The 24,272-nt window shown below is 43.2% G+C and overlaps 1 protein-coding gene across 2 annotated transcripts in view; it reads right to left on the bottom strand.

Annotated features, from left to right (window-relative positions):
• ATP8A2 (ATPase phospholipid transporting 8A2) overlaps positions 1-24,272 on the bottom strand; it is a 642,805-nt gene that overhangs the window by 576,564 nt on the left and 41,969 nt on the right. The window lies entirely within an intron of this gene.

The following is a 24,272-nucleotide window of genomic DNA, read 5'->3' as shown; positions in this document are numbered from 1 at the left end:
TTAAACAAGGAGTGACAATATTAACTAGTTTCTTCCCGTGACTTAAAATCATGCCTAAGAGCCCACTATAAACTATCCCCTCAGCTGAGGGCGGTGGCTCATGCCTGTAATCCCAAAACTTTGGGAGGCCGAGGTGGGTGGATCATCTGAGGTCAGGAGTTCGAGACCAGCCTTACCAAAATGGTGAAACCCTGTCTCTACTAAAAATAAAAAATTTGCTGGGCATGGTGGTGGGCGCCTGTAATCCCAGCTACTCAGGAGGCTGAGGTAGGAGAATCGCCTGAACCCAGGAGGTGGAGGCTACAGTGAGCTGAGATTTCGCCGCTTCACTCCAGTCTGGGCAACAGAGTGAGACTATGTCTCAAAAAACAAAAACAAAACAAAACAAAAAACAATAACAAGAAAACCTACCCTGTCGTTTGCCTCTCAAAACATCTCAAACTGTCCTCTAGTCTGATCGTTATTCATTCCTCAGTAGCCTACAGGGGCCTCCTGCTACCATCTTCTGAAATTGCTCTGCCGAGAGCAATGGCAAGTCTTTGCCAAATCCAGCCGTGCACAAGCACTCCGGCTCCTACCAAACTCCTGCAGCATTTGGCATCCCCCATTCTTGCAGCAATCCCTACTTGGGCTTCTAGGAATTCCCACTGTGGTTGTTGCCTTCCTGTCCCTCCACACAGGCTCCCCCATGTCCATTCCTTACCGGACACCCCCCACAGTTGCATTGGAGCCCCCTGCTCCGGCTGCACGTTCACCCAAGGTCACAGCCTCCTTTTCTGAGGTAGGCTGCGGCCTGGACCCTCTCAGGGACCCGAGCCCACGTTTATAGCTGTTTACTAGACATCTCCCCCTGGAGGTCCTGCCTGCTTCTCCAGCTTTCTAAAACTGGAATGGGATTGTTTACCTTTCAGCAAACCTACCATGTATCTAAGGGCTCAAAACCCAAACATCACAGCCAGGACTGATTTTCTCCCTCCGGGATAACTGGCTCCTAAACCTTCCTGGTTTCCCTGCCAAACTGTCTAAGAGCCCAACCCCTCCTCAAAATCCCCACAGCCATCCCTCTCCTCCAGCCTCATCTCCCAGCCTGGACCACTGCACCCTGCCGACTCTTGCTCAGGCCACCTCCCTGTCACCAATGCCTTATGCCTGGCTCCAAGCCCTGGAGAGGGCTCCCTGCCCAATGCCGTGGCCTCCTCCTGGCCCACACGAGGACGCCTAAATGCCTCAGCGACCAGACAAGGCCCTTCCAAGCCGGGCTCAAAGGACATCTACTGCCTCCTCAAATAGCAACTTCCCCTAAGCTTGTGAGGAATGTGTATCTCCCCACAGGGACCCAGTGCCTGCGGAACCACAGGGTTTCCCACACGTTACGCAGCAGTCTATTAAGGTGACTCATTTCTTTAATAATTAATACACTCGGAAGGGAAACATTCGAGGGTATAAATGACTGCAGCATGAAGAACTATCCCACTCCACCCACCCAGCCATCCAGCTGCCCGTTTTCCTCCTTGGGTAGAATGGGGTGAATTCCCCAGATTTGGGAGAGTCCTTCCAAAAAGTTAACACGCAGTATTTATTACTTCTTTTTTTTTTTTTTTTTTTTGATGGAGTCACACTGTTGTGGGCCCAGGCTGGAGTGCAATGGCTCAATCTCGGCTCACTGCAACCTCTGCATCCCAAGTTCCAGCAATTCTCCTGCCTCAGTCTCCCAAGTTGCTGAGATTACAGATATTCGCCACCGCAACGGGCTAATTTTTTTGTATTTTTAGTAGAGACAAGGGTTCACCATGTTGGCCAGGCTGGTCTCGAACTCGTGACCTCAAGTGATCCAACCGCCTCGGCCTCCCAAAGTGGTGGGATTACAGGGATGAGCCACTGTGCCCGGCCACTAGATTATTTCTTTAGACTGAACTCTCTACTTCCCCTGGTATGGCAGGGAGCACTCACTACCTCTTAAGAACCTTCAGTCTCCCTTTCCATAGCCTGGAGCAGTGTCACCGGCTGCCTAGCTGGAGGCATTTCCCAGACCTGTTCTGGGGTCATGCTATGAGCTCTTGCTAAGGGGACTTGAGCAGAAGTGACACATGTCCAGGCTGGGCCATCAAGCTTTTGTGCTGCCTCTACTTCTCTCCCTTTTTCTCCAGCTGATGCATAGAAATGAGGTAACATTGGAAGGACCCTGGGGTCCCAAATCCTGCTTGCAAGTGGGCTGTCTGCTGAGCCATTCTATGAGCAACATGTAACGCTGCTGTGTTTGAACCATTATGTACTTGGGGGTTTGTTATACGTGCAAGCATTGCCCCAACAAACACACACCTTGCCACCTCCTCACACTTAAAACACACTTAGGTCGGACACGCCCTCCTCTCGGAGGCTCCTCTTGACTCCTACAGGGAAGCTGAGACAATGCTCCCCGTGGTCCCACAGCACTTTGTTCATATCTTTAAATATCACACCCAGGGGTTTAAGTGCCATTCACCTGTTTCTATGTCTGTTTCCCACAATAGACTAAGATCTCAAGGAGTAGACACTATGGCTCATCCTCGAACCCAGCACATCTAGCGTTCGGTGCTCAATTCACATTTACTGAAAGAGCAAGTCACCAAGAAGTAGTGGACAGTGTTGTAATGGTGGCGCCAAGTGCACAGAACTCTGTAGGAAGTAAGGATTGGAAACTGAGGCATGATTCATAAATATTTTTGTCACATGACCAGTTAAATTTGCCTACTTCTTTTTTATAAGTTTTAATTTTGTTAATTAATAGACTTTTTTTTGAGACAGGGTCTTACTCTGTCACCCAGGCTGAAGTGCAGTGGTACAATCACAGCTGACCGCAGCCGCAACCTCCCAGGTTCAAGCGATCCTCCCACCTAAGGCTGATGAGTAGCTGGGACTACAGGCGCACATTACCATGTCTGGCTAATTTTTGTAATTTTTGTAGAGATGGGGTTTTGCCATGTTGCCAAGGACTAGGCTGAAGTGATCTGTTCTCCTCAGTCCCTCAAGTGCTGGGATTACAGGCATGAGCCACCGCACCCGGCCGACTTGCTTTTTTTCTTTTTTTTTTTTGAGACAGAGCCTTACTCTGTTGCCAGGATGGAGTGCAGTGGCTCAATCTCGGCTCACTACAACCTCCGCCTCCCAGGTTCAAGCAATTCTCCTGCCTCAGCCTCCCAAGTAGCTGGGACTACTGGCACGTGCCACCATGCCCAACTAATGTTTGTATTTTAGTAGAGATGGGGTTTCACCATGTTGGCCAGCATGGTCTCAATCTCTTGACCTCATGTTCTGCCCACCTCGGCCTCCCAAAGTGCTGGGATTACAGGCATGAGCCACCGTGCTCAGCAGTTTGTTTGTTTTTTTTAGAGAAGTTTTAGGTTCCCAGAAAAATGAGCAGTAAGTGTAGAGTAGTGGTTGCCAACCTTTTTGGCACCAGCAACCAGTTTCATGGAAGACAATTTTCCCATGGCCTGGGGGTAGAGGGATAGTTTCAGGATGATTCAAGCACATCACATTTATTGTGCACCTTATTTCTATTATGATTACATTGTGATATATAATGAAGTAATTATACAAATCACCATAATGTAGAATCAGGGGTGATGGGAGACAGTGACAGATCATCAGGCATTAGATTTTCATAAGGAGCACGCAACCTAGATCCCTCGAATGCACAGTCTAATGCTGCCGCTGATCTGACAGGTGGTGGAGCTCAGGCAGTAATGGGGAGCTACGGGGAGTGGCTGTAAATACAGATAAAGCTTCACTTGCTAGCTCACCCACTGCTCACCTCCTGCTCTGCAGCCTGGTTTCTATGTTGGGGGAACCCCTGGTGTAGAGAGTTCCCACATACTCCCTCACACCCCCTCTGGCTTTCCCCCTTTATTAACATCTTGCGCTGGTGTTTTACATTTGTTACAAGTGATGAGCTGATACTGATTTTTTATTTTTTTTATTATTATTATTATTATTTTCCAAGAGGGAGTCTGGCTCTGTCGCCCAGGCTGGAGTGCAGTGGACCGATCTCAGCTCACTGCAACCTCTGCCTCCCGGATTCAATCGATTCTCCTCTCTCAGTCTCCCGAGTAGCTGGGATTACAGGCATGTACCACCATGCCCAGCTAATTTTTTTTATATTTTTGGTAGAGACAGGGCTTCACCATGTTGGCCAGGCTGGTCTCGAACTCCTGACCTCAGGTGATCCACATGCCTCAGCCACCCAAAGTGCTAGGATTACAGGCGTGAGCCACTGTGCCCAGCCCTGATACATTATCATTAACTAAAGTCCACAGTTGGCATTAGGGTTCACTCTGTGTTGTACAGGCTATGGTCTGGACAAGTGTATGATGATATGTTGCCACCATAATGGTATCACACAGAGTAGTTCCACTGCCCTCAAAATCCTCCATGCTTGATATAGTTTGGACATTTGTCCCCTCAAATCTCATGTTGAAATACAATCCCCAGTGTTGGAGGTGGGGCCTGGTGGGAAGTCTTTGGGTCTGAGGGTGTGGATCCCTCATGGCTTGGTGCTGCCCTCATGCTAATGAGTGAGTTCATGGGAAACTAGTCATTTAAAAGTATGTGGCGCCTCCCTCACCACGCTGTCGCTTGCTCCTACTCTTGTCATGTGAGGGGCAAGCTCCTGCCCCTCCCTCTGCCATGAGTCACAGCTCCCTGAGGCCTCACCAGAAGCAGATGCTGGCACCACGCTTCTAGTACTGTGTGCGGATCTGTGAGCCAGTTAAACCTCTTTTCTCTGTAAATTACCCAGTCTCAGGTATTTCTTTATAGCAACACCAGAACAGCCTAACACAATGCTCCACCCATTCATCTCTCCCTCCGCCAACCCCCAACAAGCACTGCTCTTTCTACAGTCTTCATGGTGTTGCTTTTTGCAAGATGTTCTTCAGTAGGTGAATGGATAAACAAACTATCATCCATCCATCCATCCAAGAAGTACTAGTCCACAATAAAAAGACTGAGCTATCAAGCAATGAAAAGACATAGGGGAACCTTAAACGCATAGTGCTAAGTGAAAGAAGCCAACCTGAAAAGCCTGCATACTGCACGATTTCAAATGTATGACATCTTGCAAGTACTAGAGATCTAGGACTAGAAGCGGATGTTGTTTCCTAGTTAATTTTTTTCAGGTGGTGGGGAGTGCTGGGGGGAACTTCTAGCATTAAAAATAGGAGCAAATTGATCTTGAGCAGTAGTTGGAGGCACTTAAAAAGCAAAATGTATATTCAAAACACAGCACTAATGGAACCCAAGTGCTCTAACGATAGTATAAGAAAAGAGGGAAATGTGCTGAGACTTACACACAGAGTACATATTTCAGGGTGTGTACCTCAGTCCATTTCTTCATTTTTAAGGGATGTACCATGTCATTACCTCTTTGAAAACCACTAGTAGCTAGAAAACAAAATGAATCTCCACTGTCATCACTGAAATGCACATGATCTATCAGGAAAACTTGCAGGAAACATCTTTAATGACATAAATCAAGCCATCTTTATGTATTTATTTATCTGAGACCAAGTTTTGCTCTTGTTGCCCAGGCTGGAGTGCAATGGTGCGATCTCGGCTCACTACAACCTCCGCTTCCCAGGTTCACGCCATTGGCTCAGCCTCCCAAGTAGCAGGGACTACAGGCACCCACCACCACGCCTGGCTAATTTTTGTATTTTTAGTAGAGACGGGGTTTTACCACGTCGGCCAGGCTCGTCTTGAACTCCTGACCTCAAGTGATCCTCCCACTGTGGCTTCCCAAAATGCTGGGATTATAGGCATGAGCTGCGGCGCCTGGCCAAGCCATCTTTATTGAATGGCTTAAGTGAACTTGTTTCCAAAAAGAAGTTTGGCTGAGTATTTTATCACTATGTTTCAAAGGAACCCTGTAAATATTTTAACGTGTTTTACAAGCCACTTTCTATTAAGTGTAACAGCAGTTAGACTTAAATATATGCCTCTGACTAAGACATCCTGCTCAGAAATCCCTGCAGAGATCATGAGCAGTCCTCAGAGGAGAAAAAAAGGGAATCACCAATTAACTTCCTCTATATTGGAAGGTGACTGGAATGCCAACTCACCTGTGTTGATGATGTGATTACAGAGAACCTAAGGCTGAAACAACACTGCCGTGTGTTAGAATGATCTGCCATGGAAGAAACGACACAAGAATGGGAAGAATGGACTTTGGGCCAAGCAGATAAGTGAAGATGTGGAATCATCACCTTCAGTCAACACATATTTATAACAGATAATAAAAAGCATTTTATGCAGTGAGAACAGGATTCCTGGACCCTCCGCTGGGCCCAGGAAAAGATTTCTTCCCCTGATCTTGTCACAGCAGGTCCACGATCCCCTTCCCAGCTCCATTTCCCACACCAAGCCCTGCAGGACAACTCGCCTTTCTAGGACACGGTGTGCCGACAATTTCACATTGTTGATGGCCCTCCCCATCTGCCACCTGGAGAAATCTTCAAACCTGGCTCAACCCTGACCCTCTGAAATCCTCATCCTCACATCCCTCTTTAAACTTTGCCTATGCTGTTAATGGACACAACTCACCTTGTTAGGATTATTTGTGCATACCTCACTGCTGTTCACTAGCTTGTAGATTCCTTAAAGGGAAACATTTAAACTCCTTCATCTCTAAATCCCAAGTGCTTACTAGTCCTTAGTAGACCTTAAGTTATATTGTTACAAGGAACGATCTATGCCAAACATCTGATCTCCAACTAATAAAATTGACCAAGAACTTGTAAAAAGATGCTCAATTTAATAGTAGTCAGTAATATGCAAATTATAAGAATTAAACACACATTTGACATCCTTTAGATTGCACAACCTAAAAAGACTGATAATATTCATTGCTGCTTTGTCTAAGTAGAAATGGGTGCTCTCGTAGACTTATAAATACAGACTGGTACAGCTTTTAGAAAAAAAAAATCACATGAACGTGTACTACAAAATTCAAAACCCGATTCCACCCTTAGGATTCTAGCATACAAAAATATTCGAAAATGTACACAAAAAATGCACATGGCCAAGGATCACTCGCAAGCTTTATAAAAGCCAGACATCCTAAACATTTATTAATGCAGATTCACTTCATTACCTTGGTACACACCTACTATGAAATGTATTATACTGCTTTAAGATAGGGTAAACATCTACAAATAAGGAAAGTTATCAAAGGTACATTAAGAGAAAAAGAAAGTTGCTACTAATGTATAATCTGATCTATTTAAAAAAAAAAAAAAAAAGAAGGAAGGCTATGTGTGGGTAAAAAGGCCTAGAAGGAGCTCTGAAAGTGAAGCTTAAGTGACACCAGTGCCCATGTGTCCAAGAGTCAGAGTGCGGAAGTTGACGCCTTCCGTCACGATGCTGTGGTGGGGGTGCAGCAGTGAAAGAAGACGCGTGAAAGTTGTCAGAACCAAAATGGAGTCACTAATGTTAAGATAACCCTGACAAACAGAGCCAGGGAGGGCCATGAAGAGAGGGTTGTCATTCATGTATGCCTGATAACAAGAACTATTACCAACAGCTGCAAAAACCACAACCATGCACAAAGGCTATCAAAACCCGACACAAAAAAATACTTTTGTAAGGACATTTGCCCCAGCAACAACCTGTGCACCCTCAGACTGGCAGCACTCTTGTCACTGATCTCTGTAGCCAAGGATAACGATTTTGAACAATTATGTAATCCTCCTCATTTTTTCCTTTAAAAACGTTGCCTTCCCTTTATCTCTCTGAATACACACACAGTTTTCACTGTGGCATGTACATTCCCATTGCAATGCCTATTTCCAAATAAACATCCTTCCTTGAAGAGAGCCTCTCTGTGTGTGTTATATAGGTTGACTCGTGTGAAGATCAAGTTCATTGTTTTCTTAAAAGCATGAATAGTAATGGGAATTTCCTATGACAATATATGCAAGCATCTTTTGGTAACTTTTTAATAAGGCTGTACTAAACGCAAAACAGGGAAGGCAAGGATGTTTATTGACAGAAGACTACAGTGATAATGGGGATCTTAACTCATTGGTCTAATGGGGACCTTTTAGAAATCTCTAAATAGAACTAGTGGAGCCTTCCAAGTGTGTGCTCTCAAACCTCACCTGTAGCCCGACATGAAGCCTTACAAACAGGTCAATGCTTTAAAAATAAACACTTAAGTAGTCTATTAAGCCAATGCTTGTGCCAAAATATATTACTGAGATCAATAATACTTGCTTTCAAAAACACTTCTGTATGTATTTACTAAGTCCTTAAGAAATATTTATATTATTATTCTTGATTCATAAGTGGTTTTGACTGTTTAAATAATACTATAGGAACAAGTCAGAAAAAAAAAAAGAGGGGGAAATGGTATTGCTTTGTCTTTTCTGAAAACCAGAACTCAGGTTTTGAGCCCTGTACCTCTTTTCATCACTTTCAGGAGTTGTTTCTCATCACCATTTCATAACCGGTGGGACTGAGGTAGGGAGGAAGTAATGAGCAGATCTGTTCTAGGTACTGCATGATATGCAAAAATGCTGATGAATTTAAGAGAAGCAGGAAAAAAAAAAAGGAAAGAAATTGAAATATCCTCAAAGGGAACTTTCATCAGATGTTGCCTTTATCAGTCCTGCCAAGCCGCGGAATTTGGCATCAAATACATAGACACGGTTGCTTCATCTGCAGCAATTTCCATGGCACCACGGAGAGCCACTGCAGGCTATAGAGACCAAACTCCACGTTTGTTTTCTTTTCTCTAGTGTCTACTTCCAGTCCTGTGCAAGTAAAAACTAATAGTTGCTCGTGTAATTTTCAAGTTTCCATATAGTTTACTTCTCTTTTAAAAGAAGAGTGCCAGGCACGGTGACTCATCCCTGTAATCCCAGTCCTTGGGAGGCTGAGGTAGGAGAATCATTTGAGCTCAAGACCAGCCTAGGCAACACAACGAGATTCTGTCTCTACGAAAAATTTTTAAAAATACCCAGGTGCAGTGGCACAGGCCTGTAGTCCTAGCTACTCGGGGGGCTGAGGTGGGAGGATGATTTGAGTCCAGAAGTTCGAGGCTACAGTGAGCTATGATCACGCCACTGCACTTGAGCCTGGGCAACAGACAGAGACCCTGACTCTAAAAAAAATTTAAAAGAGGAGAGACTACAAGTTTTAGAGAAACATGTTTAAAAATGTGAAAAGGACAGTTTCTGTGTCTCACACATAGTAAAAGAATGGGGCTCTGGAAGGACCTAGAAAACAAAACGTACTCCTAAGTAAGCATCTGGTTATCCACTGCAATGCTAGAACCACTACGGGAATACTCTATGCAAAATGATTTGAATCTGTGCTTTCTACGTCAAAGTGATTAGTAATATTTCTAAAGAATGTGAGCTCTCCGTTGATCCAGAGTTACATCACACTGGACACAACAGACAAAATCCTAAATACTTCATGTGCAGTCTTAGAACCTCAGTCAAAGCTCTAGAAATAAAGGGAACGCATGGTTGAAATAAAATAACCTCAGGAACACATCCCATGGAAGTAATTTTTTAAAAGTAGGTGGAGGTTTGTACAGAGCTGTTTATAGCCACACCAGTTAAACCTTAAGTTTGTCTTTTAATGCTTGAGCTTACTAAGAACAGAACAGAGACTTCAAATGAAACTGAACTTCTTGTGTTCAAGTTGCCTGCTTGGATATCCATTCTTACCATCAATATTCCAGAAATATTTATAGGTAACTCTCTGTGACCATGTGAATGAGAGCATTCAACTTTTTTCTTTTTTAAGTTCTGGGATACATGTGCAGGATATGCAGGCTTGTCACATAGGTAAACATGTGCATGGTGGTTTGCTGCACAGATCAACCCATCACCTAGGTATTCGGGCCTGCATGCATTATCTATCAAGAGCATTGAATTTTATAAATCAAATATGAAGCTCATTTCAATTATCACCAAAGATTGTATTTTATAGTCACCAAATTGCATCTAAAAGCCTATCTATTGTTCAATGTAATAAGCTCAAGGATGTGACATTTCCCAGAGAACAATTTTTAAAATGCTAACCAGGGAGGCACAGCCTCTTCCAAAGCCTTGTGTCTGCTCTAGCCAAAACCACTCCTGGCCACCTGGTCCCACTGCATCCTTGTCTTTGATGGCCACAGAGCCCTGCTGTGCCACCTTCCTGTCTGTATTAACCTCCTTCTGGCCAATTCATTGTAAAATGGCTCTTTTCAAATGGTTTTAAAAAAAAATGAAGAATTTGTAAATTACAGAAAGAAATAAGTCTGAAAGGACAAGGAGGACTCCCTTTGGGCCCTCTCCCTGTCTTTCAAAATGAAATCAAAATCTGAGATGCTCCCAATCTTAAGTCTGGATACTGAGTCTGTGACTGCATTTTCCACAGAAACCCTTCAGCTCCGGGAAGATAACGTACCCATGACCAGTGTGTACATTTTTCCATGAAGTATGTATCGTATTCCTTTCTAGAACTATTTGTCCACCTGCCTCAATTCTCTGTTCCTTTCAATTGTCAGTAGAATCAGGGTCACAACTGCCTGCACGTGCATTGTCAGAAAACATAAAGTAAGGGCCAGGGTTCTTTGCAGAGCACTCTTTCCTGACCACCTAGAGCAATGATCATCTATTCACATTGCACCACTTAATAGCCTTTGATTATATTTCACTCTCGCACTTGCTGTTTCCTAATCATTAATCTTGTATTTGCGATTTGCTATAAAGTCCCTAAAGCAAGATATTATATCAATTCTTTAGAGGCCTGCACAGAATCAACACTTGTAGTAAAACATTACAGTTGATAAGAACAAGCAAAAGCCTGACTGTTGGTTCTCAGGGGCTCTTCTCTGTTTGCATCATGGTACTTCCTGTGTTCCTGGAAACTCCACCTGCCCAGTGAACGAGTGCATTGGGCATTCGTTAAAATAGCCTAAAAATGGCATAAAAAATGCAAAACAGCATAAAAATGTATCTCCTTGTTTCAGGGTCTTCACTCCTGAAAGTCCCCAGGTCACAGACAACTTACATTAAATGTGTATGCTTTTCTCTTATTAATCTGTCTTTTGTTACAGATAGGGGCCTTAACCATGAGCCTAGTGATGGGGGAGGAAAAGAAAGTAGATTCTACTTCCCTACAATAACAACATCAGTATTTCTCCATGTTTTAGAGGAGGATATTTGGAGTCAAGCGATTGGACCAAAGCCCCAAGGGTGCAAGTCACTGACCAAGACAAGAACTAAAGTCTCCAGGGCCAAGTGCCTGGAGTCACTGCACTCAATGATCACAATGGGAACCTAAAACTTCAGAGCAGTCAAATATCTCAGCAAGGGTATGAGGAGCTTTTCCTAAACACATGCGTGCACACACATGCACGCAGACATACACACACACACGCACACATGGCCCTGGTTCTAAGATGATTCTGATACATCCTTCTTCCCCCTCCCTTCTCTTCCTTTTTTTCCCCCTCTTCCAGCCCACTACCTTAAGGATCCCTTCATTAAAGAATGTGGTTCTCTTTCTGACAGAAAGACCCAGATGAGAAGTCTCAGAGCAACCCAACTTAGGATGAATTCTCTCTTAAACTGACTGTTAAACACAAGTACGTATAGTCAAGGCAAGGAAAATTGGTGCTTCAATAGAAAATGATGAACTGTTAAACTTACACCCTTCTGAGATATTTGATTCTAGCATTTCATTGTCTGAGCTCTGCGAATTGTGGATCTTGGAAGGCGATACAAAATCGTCCTTGTCTGTAGACATGGAAATGCTGTCAGGTGGCAGCTCAGCTCATTGCGCCCACCATACTGTGGAAGATGCCAGCTCAGCCTCTATTTGCAAATTCATTTCAATCTTCTTGATCTACAAATGCATCTGCTCTTTGGATTCTGCCTGGAATCGATTGTAACATCTTCCCACTTCTCTCTTTAACACTATGTCTATGAGAGTTATGATTTAACTTTTTGGAAAAGAAAAATATTCTTTAACATGATACGGTACTAGATCTAGAGGAGGCAGAGTAGCCTTGTCCCCAAGGAGACTACAGTTTCTCAGTGAAGGTCTGGCACTGCAAGGCTTAAAACCCTATTTGTTACCTTCTATAGGGTACTGCCATTTATCAATGGACTTTAAAAGACTGCAAGAAAACATCAGCTGATGCTGCTTTAACATAGAGCCTTTTCTCGTTCCATGCAAATATTAGGGGTATTATTACAGGACAGTGGGGATCTTTTGATACAGGTTCCTGTTATTCCACGTCTGAGGGTATTTATTCATTGGGAGCTATGTCCTGGGCAGGGAGACCATGGTTCCCTAATTGCTAATGGGAGAATTAATGGGCTTCCTGAAGCAAGCCACTGAAGGAAAAGGCGGGTTGAGAGAGTCTGTTAATAAGGGAAAATGAGAGTTTATGGGACATATGGGTATGAGAAGTGTAAGAGGTAAAATCTGAAGCCTACAGCATTAACAAGGAGACCTGGGAGCACAGTACACAGAGCACCAGTTAATTTTACTTTCAGACACTTGGGTGCCAATCAACTGACTCCACAGTAAAACTGACTGCATATTGTGTCCATTGTATATCTATTTATGCTTAAAAGTTTTAGTACTGACTTGAGATTTGCTGTGCATAAGTTAAGTCAATGGACATTTGGTGAACATCCCTGCTGAGGCAGGCACTGTGTAAGCACAGAGGTGCAGCCAGCAGCCTCCTGATCAGAATCATGCTATTGCTTATGAGAAATGCAGATTCCTGGGCTCCAACCCAAATATAGTGAGTCAGAAATCTCTACTGTAAACAAACTTCCAGTCCTACGCAACGAAGTTTCAGAATCACTGAGCTAGAATAATTATCCTAACAAGTCTAAATTGAACAATTGGGCTATAGAATCTTCAGATTTGGAGTGTTAAAGAGGCTTTAATCCCATCTGTACCATGAAATTAGTAATATCAGACTTTCACCTGCCTCACAGGACTATTGGGATAAACAAACAGGATAATACATGCGAAAGTGCTTTGTAAGCTAATGAAGTAAAAACTTATCCAGCTGCCTTAAATTCTTTCTGAAACAAATTAGAATATGAGTCCATGAATCAATGAATCAATCAAGGAAAACTTATCCAACAACTGAGATGACAGTCCATAAATATCAGCTCATAAACGAATAGACTTACAGATTGTCAATACAACTATCTCATCTATGGATGAGGAAGACAGAAACCAAAATGGTAAAGAAACTGGCCAGTGTCTAGCCCAGACCAAAAAGGCAGGACTTAGAACCCAGGCATTTGGGGAAAGGGGAGAAATGAAGTCAAATAAGTGCAAATGTTCCTGGGTAGTTAGGACCCAGCTTTGTAGAAGGTGGGGACTCAGTTACACCAACAGGCTGAAGATGAATGAAACACCTGGCTCAGCCTAAACTGGGGGAAACTAAACCACACCTGTCTCCATAAATGGCCAAGAATTAATGGGAAACTGGGGACAAAAGAAGGTCTCAGGATGCAAAGACGACAAGCAAGTGAAAAGAAAATACCTCAATACTTCATAATTACAGTTCTGATAAATGGCTTTACTTGATCTGGAATCCAGTGTTCTAAACCACCCCCTGTGGTAGCCCAAGTTGTCAACCCCATGGCAATTCCAAGCAGCAAAAGTGCTCAAGACAGTATACCACTCATCAAGAAACACAAGTCACAAGCACAAAATACGGTTTGGCTTATGGCTCCATTCAGATATCTTTACTTTGTATATGCCTCAGTATTTTCAACCCGAAAAGAAGTTGCTTTGTGCATCTCCCATGAATAAAAGAAAGTCAAAAAGCTGAACGATACCATTCAGAGGCCAATCATAAATATTAATAAAGTTAATCCTTCTGGAAGAAGTATTGACAATTTATGCTTCTGCTTGGCAATTTCTAAGGCATGTGATACAACAAACTACAGCTAATGTTTCTTGAGGGCTTTGGAATCTGTCCATTTCGAGAGGACTGGGTGGGAGGGTAATACGGGTTCTTGAATTTCTGTAAAGGAGATAAACACGCAGACATTAATGCTGTCCAGAATCGATGCACGCTGTCTGTGCTTGCTCTGAAAACACATCATCCAGGGCTCTCATCTTCTACCCCTGGTGCCAGGACTAATCCTGGAGTCTTCCAAGAGACTTTCAAGTGAAATCTATTGATAACATTTTATTTTAAATGGGGGTAGGGGTGGGAGCGGGGGAACAGCAGCACAAACAAGTCCAATGGCAATGATAGGCAAGCCCTAGTGTCTTACCATCTGCAGGCTGCCAGTGCCCTTTCAATCATATGTTATTCACTGTCGCATTTGCCTATGAACATATATTCATAGGCATATATGTGGGTATATTACAGTTAGCATATCCTCCTCCCCAGGAGGAGGATTAAAATTAACAGGAATTTTAATCACTGAAATACAGTTCTCAGATAATCCCAGTAATTCATTCCACAGATGTTTATTTTCTGTAGTGGAAACAGTGAACCAAACCCAATGCCTGTCTCATGGAGGCTGCAATCTAGGGGGTAGTTGGGGGTGGACACGTGATCAATGAATGAACGTATAAAGTATTCAGTAAAGAAAAAGAGGCCAGGTGTAGTGGCTCATGCCTACTATCCCAACACTTTGGGAGTCCAAGGCAGGAGGACTGCTTGAGGCTGGAAGTTTGAGACCAGCCTAGGCAACATAGTGAAACCCCATCTCTACAAAAAATTTTAAAAATAGCCAGAGTGGCGGCGAACGCCTGTGGTCTCAACTACTTGAGAGGCTGAAGCAGGAGGATCCCTTGAGCCCAGGAGTTTGAGACTGCAGTGAGCTACAACTGGGCCTCTACACTCCAGCCTGGGTGGCAGAGCAAGATCCTGTCTCAGAAAAAAAAAAAAAAAAAGATAGGGGGATAGAGAGGGACCAAGTGACTAAGAAGATCACCTTTAGATGTGGAGGCCAAGGGGGCATTTCTGAAGAGATGACATTTGATCAGATAATTGATTGAGATGAGGAAAGAAACCCAGTGAGAGAGAGAAGAGCCGAGGCCGAGACAGGGGATGTGCTCACTGCTTTTGAAGAACAGCAGGAAGCCAGCGTACGCACGTGCAAGTCAAGAGGAAGAGACTCAGGATGTCAGTTTGGACCCAAGAGCTGGACCACAAAGACCATTTACCCTGTTGAGCTCTGGTTTATGTCTACACAGAACTAAAAAAGCCACTTTGCGATTCAAGTGGGAGTGTCATTTGATCTGATGAAATCTTCAAAGGCTCAATCTGCTGTAGACCAGAGAATAAACAGTTTAGGAAGGGAGCAGGGTAGAGGATCGGTGCAGACCCCTGTTGAGTGATGACACTGGATTGGCCCAGGGCCTTAGCTGTGCAGGTGGCGGGAAGTGGTTCTATTGGGGACCTATTTCAAAGGCAGAGGCAGCAGGATTTGCTGAAGGACTAGGGGTGGGGTGTGAGAGAAGGGGCAGTCAAGCATTGCCTCAAGATTTGGGGCCACATACTGGATGCAGGGAGAGCACATGGGGAGGAGGATATGCTAAATGAAATATACCCACATATATGCCTATGAATATATGTTCATAGGCAAATGAGACAGTGAATAACATTCTGTGCTATTGGATCTGTAGTGGTGAAAATGTTGTTCTAATGCAAAAGCTTAGAAACTCTCACAGCCGTCACAGTCTCAGTTGGCTTTCAGCATCAGTTTTCTCCGAAACCATCTCTCTATACCATCTCCCTGAGCAAAAGCACCATGCTCTTTTGCTTCTTCTCTGGCAAATGGGCAATGTGTGTGCTCCCCTGGTAAAGTATTTACCTAGCACCTGCTCTGCATGACCCTGTGCCACAAGCATGGGACAGGAACTAATGAAGAGATGAATGATAGCTGGGTTATGGGGAGAGCACAAAAGAAGGGAAAATAAGCATACAGCAACCAAGGGCAATTCTCTTAGAACGAAGTGTACATCAGGTAACTAACCACAACTTGGGCAATGAAATTCAGCATCACGTGTGCTTCTGAGACTTTGCAGCTTGGAATTAATACCATGAGTGGGGTTAATAATATGTAAGAAGCCTCAGTTGAATAGATGAAGGCACTCAACTTGTGGGAAAGCGACATAAACATAAGATGCATCCAGGGACTGGTTAGTATGACATTCCAGACTAGGTCCTGTAGTTGAGAACAGCCAGCTTAATCTCCTAAAATTTATTACATTTACTTATATAGTTTATTATGATGGGTACTTCTGTTTAAGAAACACAGCCCAACTGGGCAAGGTGGCTTATACCTGTAATCCCAGCACTTTGGGAGGCCAAGGTGGGTGGAGTTCAAGACCAACCTGGCCAACACGGTGAAACCCCATCTCTACTAAAAATACAAAAAATTAGCCGGGCGTGGTGGCACATGCTTGTAATCCCATCTGATCAGGAGGCTGGGGCAGGAAAATCACTTGAACCCGGGAGGCAGAGGTTGCAGTGAGCCAAGATTGCATCACTGCACTCCAGCTTGAGCGACAGAGCGAGACTCCGACTCAAAAAAAAAAAAACCACAGCCCTTGTGATAAGATAGTCGATAGTCACAGAGTCAAGTATCAGGATGCAATCACGGTTCTAGTTATTGACAAGTCATCTGGTCTCTGTGGATTCCAGTTTCCTAATTTGGGAGTGAAAGTCAGGCTTAGTGATCACCAAGGTTCCTCCATGGTTCTACTCTCTGATCATCATCACTCCACATGGCAGATACTGACCACGCCTCACGCTCACTCCAATGCCCTCATGAAGGCAAGAAAAGAGCCACCAACTATGAAAGATTTTCAGTCAATCCATGGAAAAATGATAAACCTCATTAGTCATCAAAGAAATAAAAGAAGAAATAAAAATTAAAACAGGGGATTGTTGAAGAATAAAAATAGAGCAGCCTTTAAGGGAATAAAGAGCCCTTCTGAAATGATGACAAGGTCTTTGGCCAGCGATGGAAGAGAGACTCCAGGGAAGAAGACCTTTGCCCCACACCTGTTTGGCCTCTAAATCGCTGGCAACTTACCCTTCTGGCCTCTAGATTCCCATTAAAAAGGAAAAAACAGAATGGCTTGAACTCCACACTACATGTAAGGATAAGTCAGAATCAGTAATAGCAACTAGGCTCACTTAGATTTTAACTTAGATTACCACATTATCAATTAAGGTTGTAAGTCTTTGGAAAAATAACACTTTGGGAGGCCGAGGCAGGCAGATGACCTGAGGTCAGGAGTTCGAGACCAGCCTGGCCAACATGGCAAAACCCATCTCTACTAAAAATACAAAAATTAACCAGGTGTGGTGGCGGGCACCTGTAATCCCAGCTACCCGGGAGGCTGAGGCAGGAGAATCGCTTGAACCTGGGAGGTGGAGGTTGCAATGAGTCAAGACCATGCCAATGCACTCCAGCCAAGGCGACAAGAGTGAAACTCCAACTCAAAAAAAAAAAAAGGAAATAAAAAGAAGTCTGACTACAAGTATAAAAGATATTGTCACCAAAACTACTAGAAGAATTACTTCTATTGCAGTATTGCACCAAAAAATCAAACACAAAGCTAGATTTTTTGTTTTGGTTTACTGAATTTACAAATTGATCCCTTTGGAGCCAGGCACAGTGGCTCACACCGGTAATTTCAGCACTTTGGGAGACTGAGGTGGGTGCATCACTTGAGGTAAGGAGTTGAAGACCAGCCTGGCCAACATGGTGAAACCCCATCTCCACTAAAAATACAAAAATTATCCAGGTGTGGTGGCACATGCCTGTAGTTCCAGCTACTCAGGAGGCTGAGGCAGAATTGCTTGAACCTGGGAGGCAGAGGTTGCAGTGAGCCAAGATCATGCCACTATACTCCAACCTGGGCAACAGGGCAAGACTCCATCTCAAAAAAAGAAGGAAGGAAGGAAGGAAGGAAGGAAGGAAGGAAGGAAGGAAGGGAGGGAGGGAGGGAGGGAGGGAGGAAGAAGGAAGGAAGGGAGGAAGGGAGGAAGGAAGGAGAGAGAGAGAAAGACAGAAAGAAAGACAGAAAGAAAGAAAGAAAGAAAGAAAGAAAGAAAGAAAGAAAGAAAGAAAGAAAGAAAGAAAGAAAAGAAGAGAAGAGAAGAGAAGAGAAGAGAAGAGAAGAGAAGAGAAGAGAAGAGAAGAGAAGAAAGGAAGGAAGGAAGGAAAGGAGGGAGGACAGCCGGTGGCTATAGAAGACAGATGATCTCCAAACAATCAGACGCATGCTCTCCATCAGAAACAAAGTTATTTCTTGGAAGATAAATCCCTGTAGCCTCCAGTCCCCAAATATGGTGGCTTAAGCTATAGACCTTATAGAATAAGCAATTCATCACTGTTGAATACTGCTTTATGGCATCGTAGGTGTCCTGCAGGAATCATTAGATAAACTGCTGCCCATCATTAAATAACTCCCTGGTACTTCTGCCCCTGAAGCACCCCTATATAGAGTTGTTCATTTACATGATCCAAGCAGCTCAACCCAGGCTATATCTATTCCCCTCCCGGAGGATGCCTGCCGGTATCTGAGACGGGCACCCACCACCCTCTGCCAAAGGAACTTTCTGACAAGGTAGTCTGTATTTTCATCCAGACTATTGCCAACATTCCCTACAAATCTTTACAGCTAAAAAGAATCTATACTGGTCTGATGCAGGAAGAGACAGAATTGCAGGCAGACAAAAACTGCATTTTTATTTAGATAGTTTTAGGAGGAGAAGAGTTTGGGCAGGAAGATTTAAAGTTCTTTTTATTAATTTGTTTTCAATACTGCAAAAGAAAAGGTAAAAGTCACCCAGAATCCCACCACTTAGAGAAATGTAGATATCAGAAATGAGATGAAATGATATTAACTCTCCGATCACATTGCACTCACAGTTATGTGTGCCGCCTTCCAGTATCGGCCGCTTTTTAATGCATGTATGTATATATAAATATGTATATGTATGTACATATATATACACACAAATAAACATGCACTTTTTAACATAAAATAGAATTATGCAGTAGTTTTTTAAGACAATACATTCTAAGCATCTTCCCAGAGCAGTGAACTACAGAGCTATGCCACCTCATTATATGGCTACACTTAATTTGTTAAACCAGTCTTCTCAGTCTCCTAACAACAGTATAAAACATTTTTGCTGACAAGATAGACAACCCTCTGAGATTGACAGTGACTATTATTCCTGCTTTATGTATCGAAAATTAAGGCTCTGAGAAAGCTAAGTGATTTGTGAAAACTCATGTAATCTGATAAGCAGGCAGCCATGAAGCAAATATTAGATTCTCCCTCTTCATCCAAGTCTCCTCTCTTAGTACTAGCCACCTCTCAGGAACCAGCCACCATGTAGAAACACACTTGATATTCTCCTTCTGACTGAGAAGGACAAAGCATGAGCTGCAGCAGGGGAAAAACCTTTAGTCTTTGCAAAAGAGATCACCCTCCTTAAAACTTACGAATAGCACGGTATATCCCTAGTATAGAGCTAGTTTTAAAAGAAGGTTGTAAGAATTTTATAAGTTTGACAACATTATAAATAAGCCATCATCTTTTGCTAATATTGTCATAATGAATTGCTTCCAGGAGAAAGGAAAAGAAAAGGATCTACCTGAGAGATTAAGAGCCCAGAACTCCTGGAGTACAGTCAGTAGGAGAACAGAAATGTTAAAAACAGAGCAGAAAAACTGGATGAACACAACAGGATTGGTTATATGAAGGTCTGGATAGCAAGAACAAAGGAAAATGGTTAAAGGAGTGGTCGTGAAAACTTGGAAGCAGGCTGCAGGCCTAGAAGGGAGTAGAACCACTTCAGAGAAACTCCCAAAGTGAAATTCCAGGGATGATGTTAGCTCAGTCAACAGCCAACAGAAAAATTCCCAAGTGACAGCTATGGTTACTGTAGACTGAGCACCTATCTCACATTAGACACTGAACATACAAGTGACTCGATCTTCAGACCACCCCATTTATGGATGAGGAAGCTTTCTGTGCACTTTCTTCCAGCCCTTACAGCAAGGCTTAGAAGAATATTCAACCCTTACTCAGGGTCTTGCTCACAGGAGTACTGAAAAACTGTGTTGATTTAATGAGATCTGCTGTACAAGGTACTAATCCTTTTATTTTGTTTAGAACAAATTGACATGCACCATGCACAGTGTTGTGCATTGATATTACAAATAAGAATAAGAGATGGTCATTGAGTTCAAATAACTTAAAATTCAGTGGGAGAAGCAGGTATGTAATGACAGCAGAAGAAAGCGAATTAACTTCTATGTAGGAATAGATGCCACTGGGGCTTTGAGGAAATGTTAAATTCATTCTGACAGAACAAAAGATGAAAAGCTTCCCAGAACAAATAGCGTTTGACCAAGGTCTTGAAGACAAACATGAATTCAATAATCAGAAACTGGAGGGAGAACATTTTACCATAAGGGGAAAAAAAAAACCCACTAAGGACTGTCTACATAAATTCATTTACACTTGTAAGTGCCGTGGCTGATGGGAGAAGCTAATGGGGTCTTTGTGGTAAACCAAACCACTACAGCAAGAGCCGTGCAGAAGGCTGAGCACACGTTGTATGTCATGTATTCAGATAGTCATTGTCCTAATGGGTTCAGCCTCTTTGGCTAATTAGAGTCAGACTATACCCTAACCACAACTACTTGCCATAAAAGTAATTATGTGTCATTGCAATACAAAATCAGGTGTCACTGCAATACAAAAATCCAATTACCTCTCTTGGCAAAATTTGAAAGGCATGTGATCCTTCCTGATTGCAAGGCTGTATCTCCTGTTTCATTGATGCACATCAACGTTTTTAAAATTCTCAATATTTTCCCTAGTTATTCTCTCTGGGGAGGTACCACACTTGACCAAGCTTCATGGTGCCTGACACAGTGTTTTTGCTCTGTCTAAAGCTCATGATGAATCCACACAAGAATCTGAAAGAAGATATTATCATTCTCTTGAATCACTTTTTCCATGGACTCTTCCAAGTTACCTGTTTTGCCATGTCTTTCATATTTCAGCTTGGCTATTTGCTGTGATATTTGGAATATTACATCTTAGATCTTGAGCCCTGGATGTCCAGGATCTTGTCTTTTTGTTTTCTGTTTTTCCTGCTTCAACACAATTATGCTCAGGGTGATATATAGATGTCCATAATTATTCCCTTTCTTCCCGAAAGAAAATGAGGTCCAGAAAATTCCTTTTCCATAAATAGACACAATAGACATTATTACTGAGCCTGCAGACTTGAAGTCAATACTTCAGTAGACAGCATGTACCAGGGCTGAGAAGAGATGAAAGCAGACCTGCTGGTCTCACCAATAGTGTTATTTTCAGAAATTGTTGTTTGCAGAAAAAGAGTGCTTTACAGAAAGATCAAAATAGAAAAGGGCAAACACTAGCACGGAAAAGTAAAGAAGAAAGATGTTGAAATAACAATTCCATGAAATGACCTATGAATTTGCAAACTATAATTGAAGGTACTAAAATCAAGCATCACAACAATGCTTTATTTCTCTAAGTATTATTATAATTCTTTGCATGTTTGCAGAAAGCTCATTATTTCCATATTTAAGCTGCTCCTTTAGCAGCATTCCAAGAGGATCATAATATTGTTCTGCATCTACAATCAGAAACTAAAATTATTGAATGTAAAATTAGTTTCCTTGAACTAGCTGAGCAAGGAACCAAGAGAGTGGTCCCAGAGCGTAAGAGATCTGAGGAGTCTCTATAAACAGTCTTTTAAAATCAGGCCAAGATTATTTTGGGAAAGTAAAGAGTTTAAGGCAACAGCTTAGTGTAGATCACCTATAAATAGAACTCATTAATAAGACATTACTACAATACTTTGCAAATCTTTACCTCATTATATTAAAACCTAGTTACTGAATAAAAACCCATTGACAGAAGACAGAAGAAAAGGTTAACACATCAATGTGCATGAGTCTGCCACAGTGAACTGTGTACGAGTCTTCACTGCTTACCATCCTGTCTGTGGGGACCCAGAAGGGCAGGGCCAACTCACCTGGGATCCTGCACAAGCTTTTTTTTTTTTTTTTTTTTTTTTTTTGAGACGAAGTCTTGCTCTGTCGCCAGGCTGGAGTGCAGTGGCACGATCTCAGCTCACTGCAACCTCCGCCTCCTGGGTTCAAGCAAATCCCCTGCCTCAGCTTGCCAAGTTGCTAGGACTACAGGCGCGAGCCACCATTCCCAGCTAATTGTTTTGTATTTTAGTAGAGATGGGGTTTCACCATGTTGGCCAGGATTGTCTTGATCTCCTGATCTCATCATCTGCCCGCCTGGGCCTCCCAAAGTGCTGGGATTACAGGCGTGATTCACCACACCCAGTCATATTTTTTTTTTAATGTCAAATACACTTTTTTTTTTTCACTTTAAGTTCCAGGATACATGTGCAGAATGTGCAGGTTTGTTACATAGGTATACATGTGCCGTGGTGGTTTGCCGCACTGATCAACCCGTCCTCTAGGTTTTAAGCCCTGCGTGCATTATGTATTTGTCCTAATGCTCTCCCTCCCCTTGTCCCTAACCCTCCAACAGGCCCCTTGTGTGTTGTTCCCCTCCCTGGGTCCATGTGTTCTCATTGTTCAACTCCCACTTATGAGTGAGAACATGCAGTGTTTAGTTTTCTGTTCCTGTGTTAGTTTGCTGAGAATGACAGCTTCCAGCTTCATCCATGTCCCTGCAAAGGACAGGATCTCACTCTTTTTTTATGGCTGCATAGTATTCCATGGTATATACGCGCCACATTTTCATTATCCAGTCTATCATCGATGGGAATTTGGGTTGGTTCCAAGTCTTTGCTATTGTAAATAGTGCTGCAATGAACATACGTGCTCCACAAGCATTTTAACCCTGGAGGAGAGGAAGCCTTCTCTTTGACCAAAAGAGACAGGAGCTCCACATCAATAAAAATCAGACAAATTATACCTACTGCAGCAGCAAAACCAACCTACATCCAGGCCTGCTCATATCATCCCTTGCAATAGCATATCTCCTGGCACAGAGGCCTCAAAGTGGAGCCCTATGGAGACAGTGACAACAGGGGAATGTGGGCAGCCAGCACAGAAAGTAGGGGACAGAGCATGAAAGGGGTCTATGTGAAGAGGCAGGACTGGGAACAAGTTCCATTCTGCTCCTTCCAGTTCAGAGACAGAAACTAGGAAACTATCCCGAGCTGCTGTAAAGGCAGGATGATATGATCATGCAAATAAGTAAGGGGTTAATTTACCCACTGAAACAGGATTTTTTAAATTTCCAAAATTTCCTTATAGGACAGAGCTTTAAAGGGACAGAGCTTTTCTCCATGGGCAACCCTTTCTCAAATGCAGTGCCTAAGGGACACTGGCCCTCCAGACAGCCATATCCCCCCCTTTGCTTCTGTCTCTCTACCAGGTAGCAGCCTGAGAGCTATGACAGGTCTACAAAAGAGGTTAGAATATTATTCAGCACTGAAAAGAAATGAGCTAACAAGCCACGAAAAGACACGGAGGAATCTTAAATACATATTACTACGTGAAAGGAGTGAATTTGAAAAGTCTACTTACTGTATGATTTTAGCTCTGACACTCAAAAATGGCAAAAGACCAGTGCTTGTCAGGGGTTAGTGGGGAGGGAGGGATGAACAGGTGAAACACAGGGAATTTTTAGACAGCGAAACTGCTCTGTACCATGCTGTAATGGAGGATATATGTCATTATACATTTGTCCAAACCCACAGAACATACAACCTAATGTCAGCAATGGACTTCGAATGATAATGATGTGTCAACACTGGTTCATTGTTTGTGCGGACATACCATTCTGGTTCGGGATTCTGATGGGGACTGACAGTGGGGGAGATTGGGAGGGGGGATGAGGGAGATTATGCTTTCCACTACATTTTTCTATGAACTTAAAACTGCTCTAAAATATAAAGTCTATTAAAAGGCTGGACGCAGTGGCTCACGCCTGTAATCCCAGCACTTTGGGAGGCCAAGGTGAGTGGATCACTTAAAGTCTGGAGTTCAAGACCAGCCTGGCCAACATGGCGAAACCTTGTCACTACTAAAAATACAAAAATTATCTGGGCGTGGTGGCACATGCCTGTAGTCCCAGCTACTTGGGAGGCCAAGGCAGAATAATTGCTTGAACCCAGGAGACGGAGGTTGCAATGAGCCAAGATTGCGCCATTGCACTCCAGCTCAGCAAGACTCTGTCTC

This window comes from Papio anubis, chromosome 15 (genome assembly GCF_008728515.1).
Source record: "Papio anubis isolate 15944 chromosome 15, Panubis1.0, whole genome shotgun sequence".
NCBI classification, from domain to species: domain Eukaryota; kingdom Metazoa; phylum Chordata; class Mammalia; order Primates; family Cercopithecidae; genus Papio; species Papio anubis.
The sequence above is the reverse complement of the archived record's forward strand: the minus strand, read 5'-3'. Positions and strand labels throughout refer to the sequence as shown.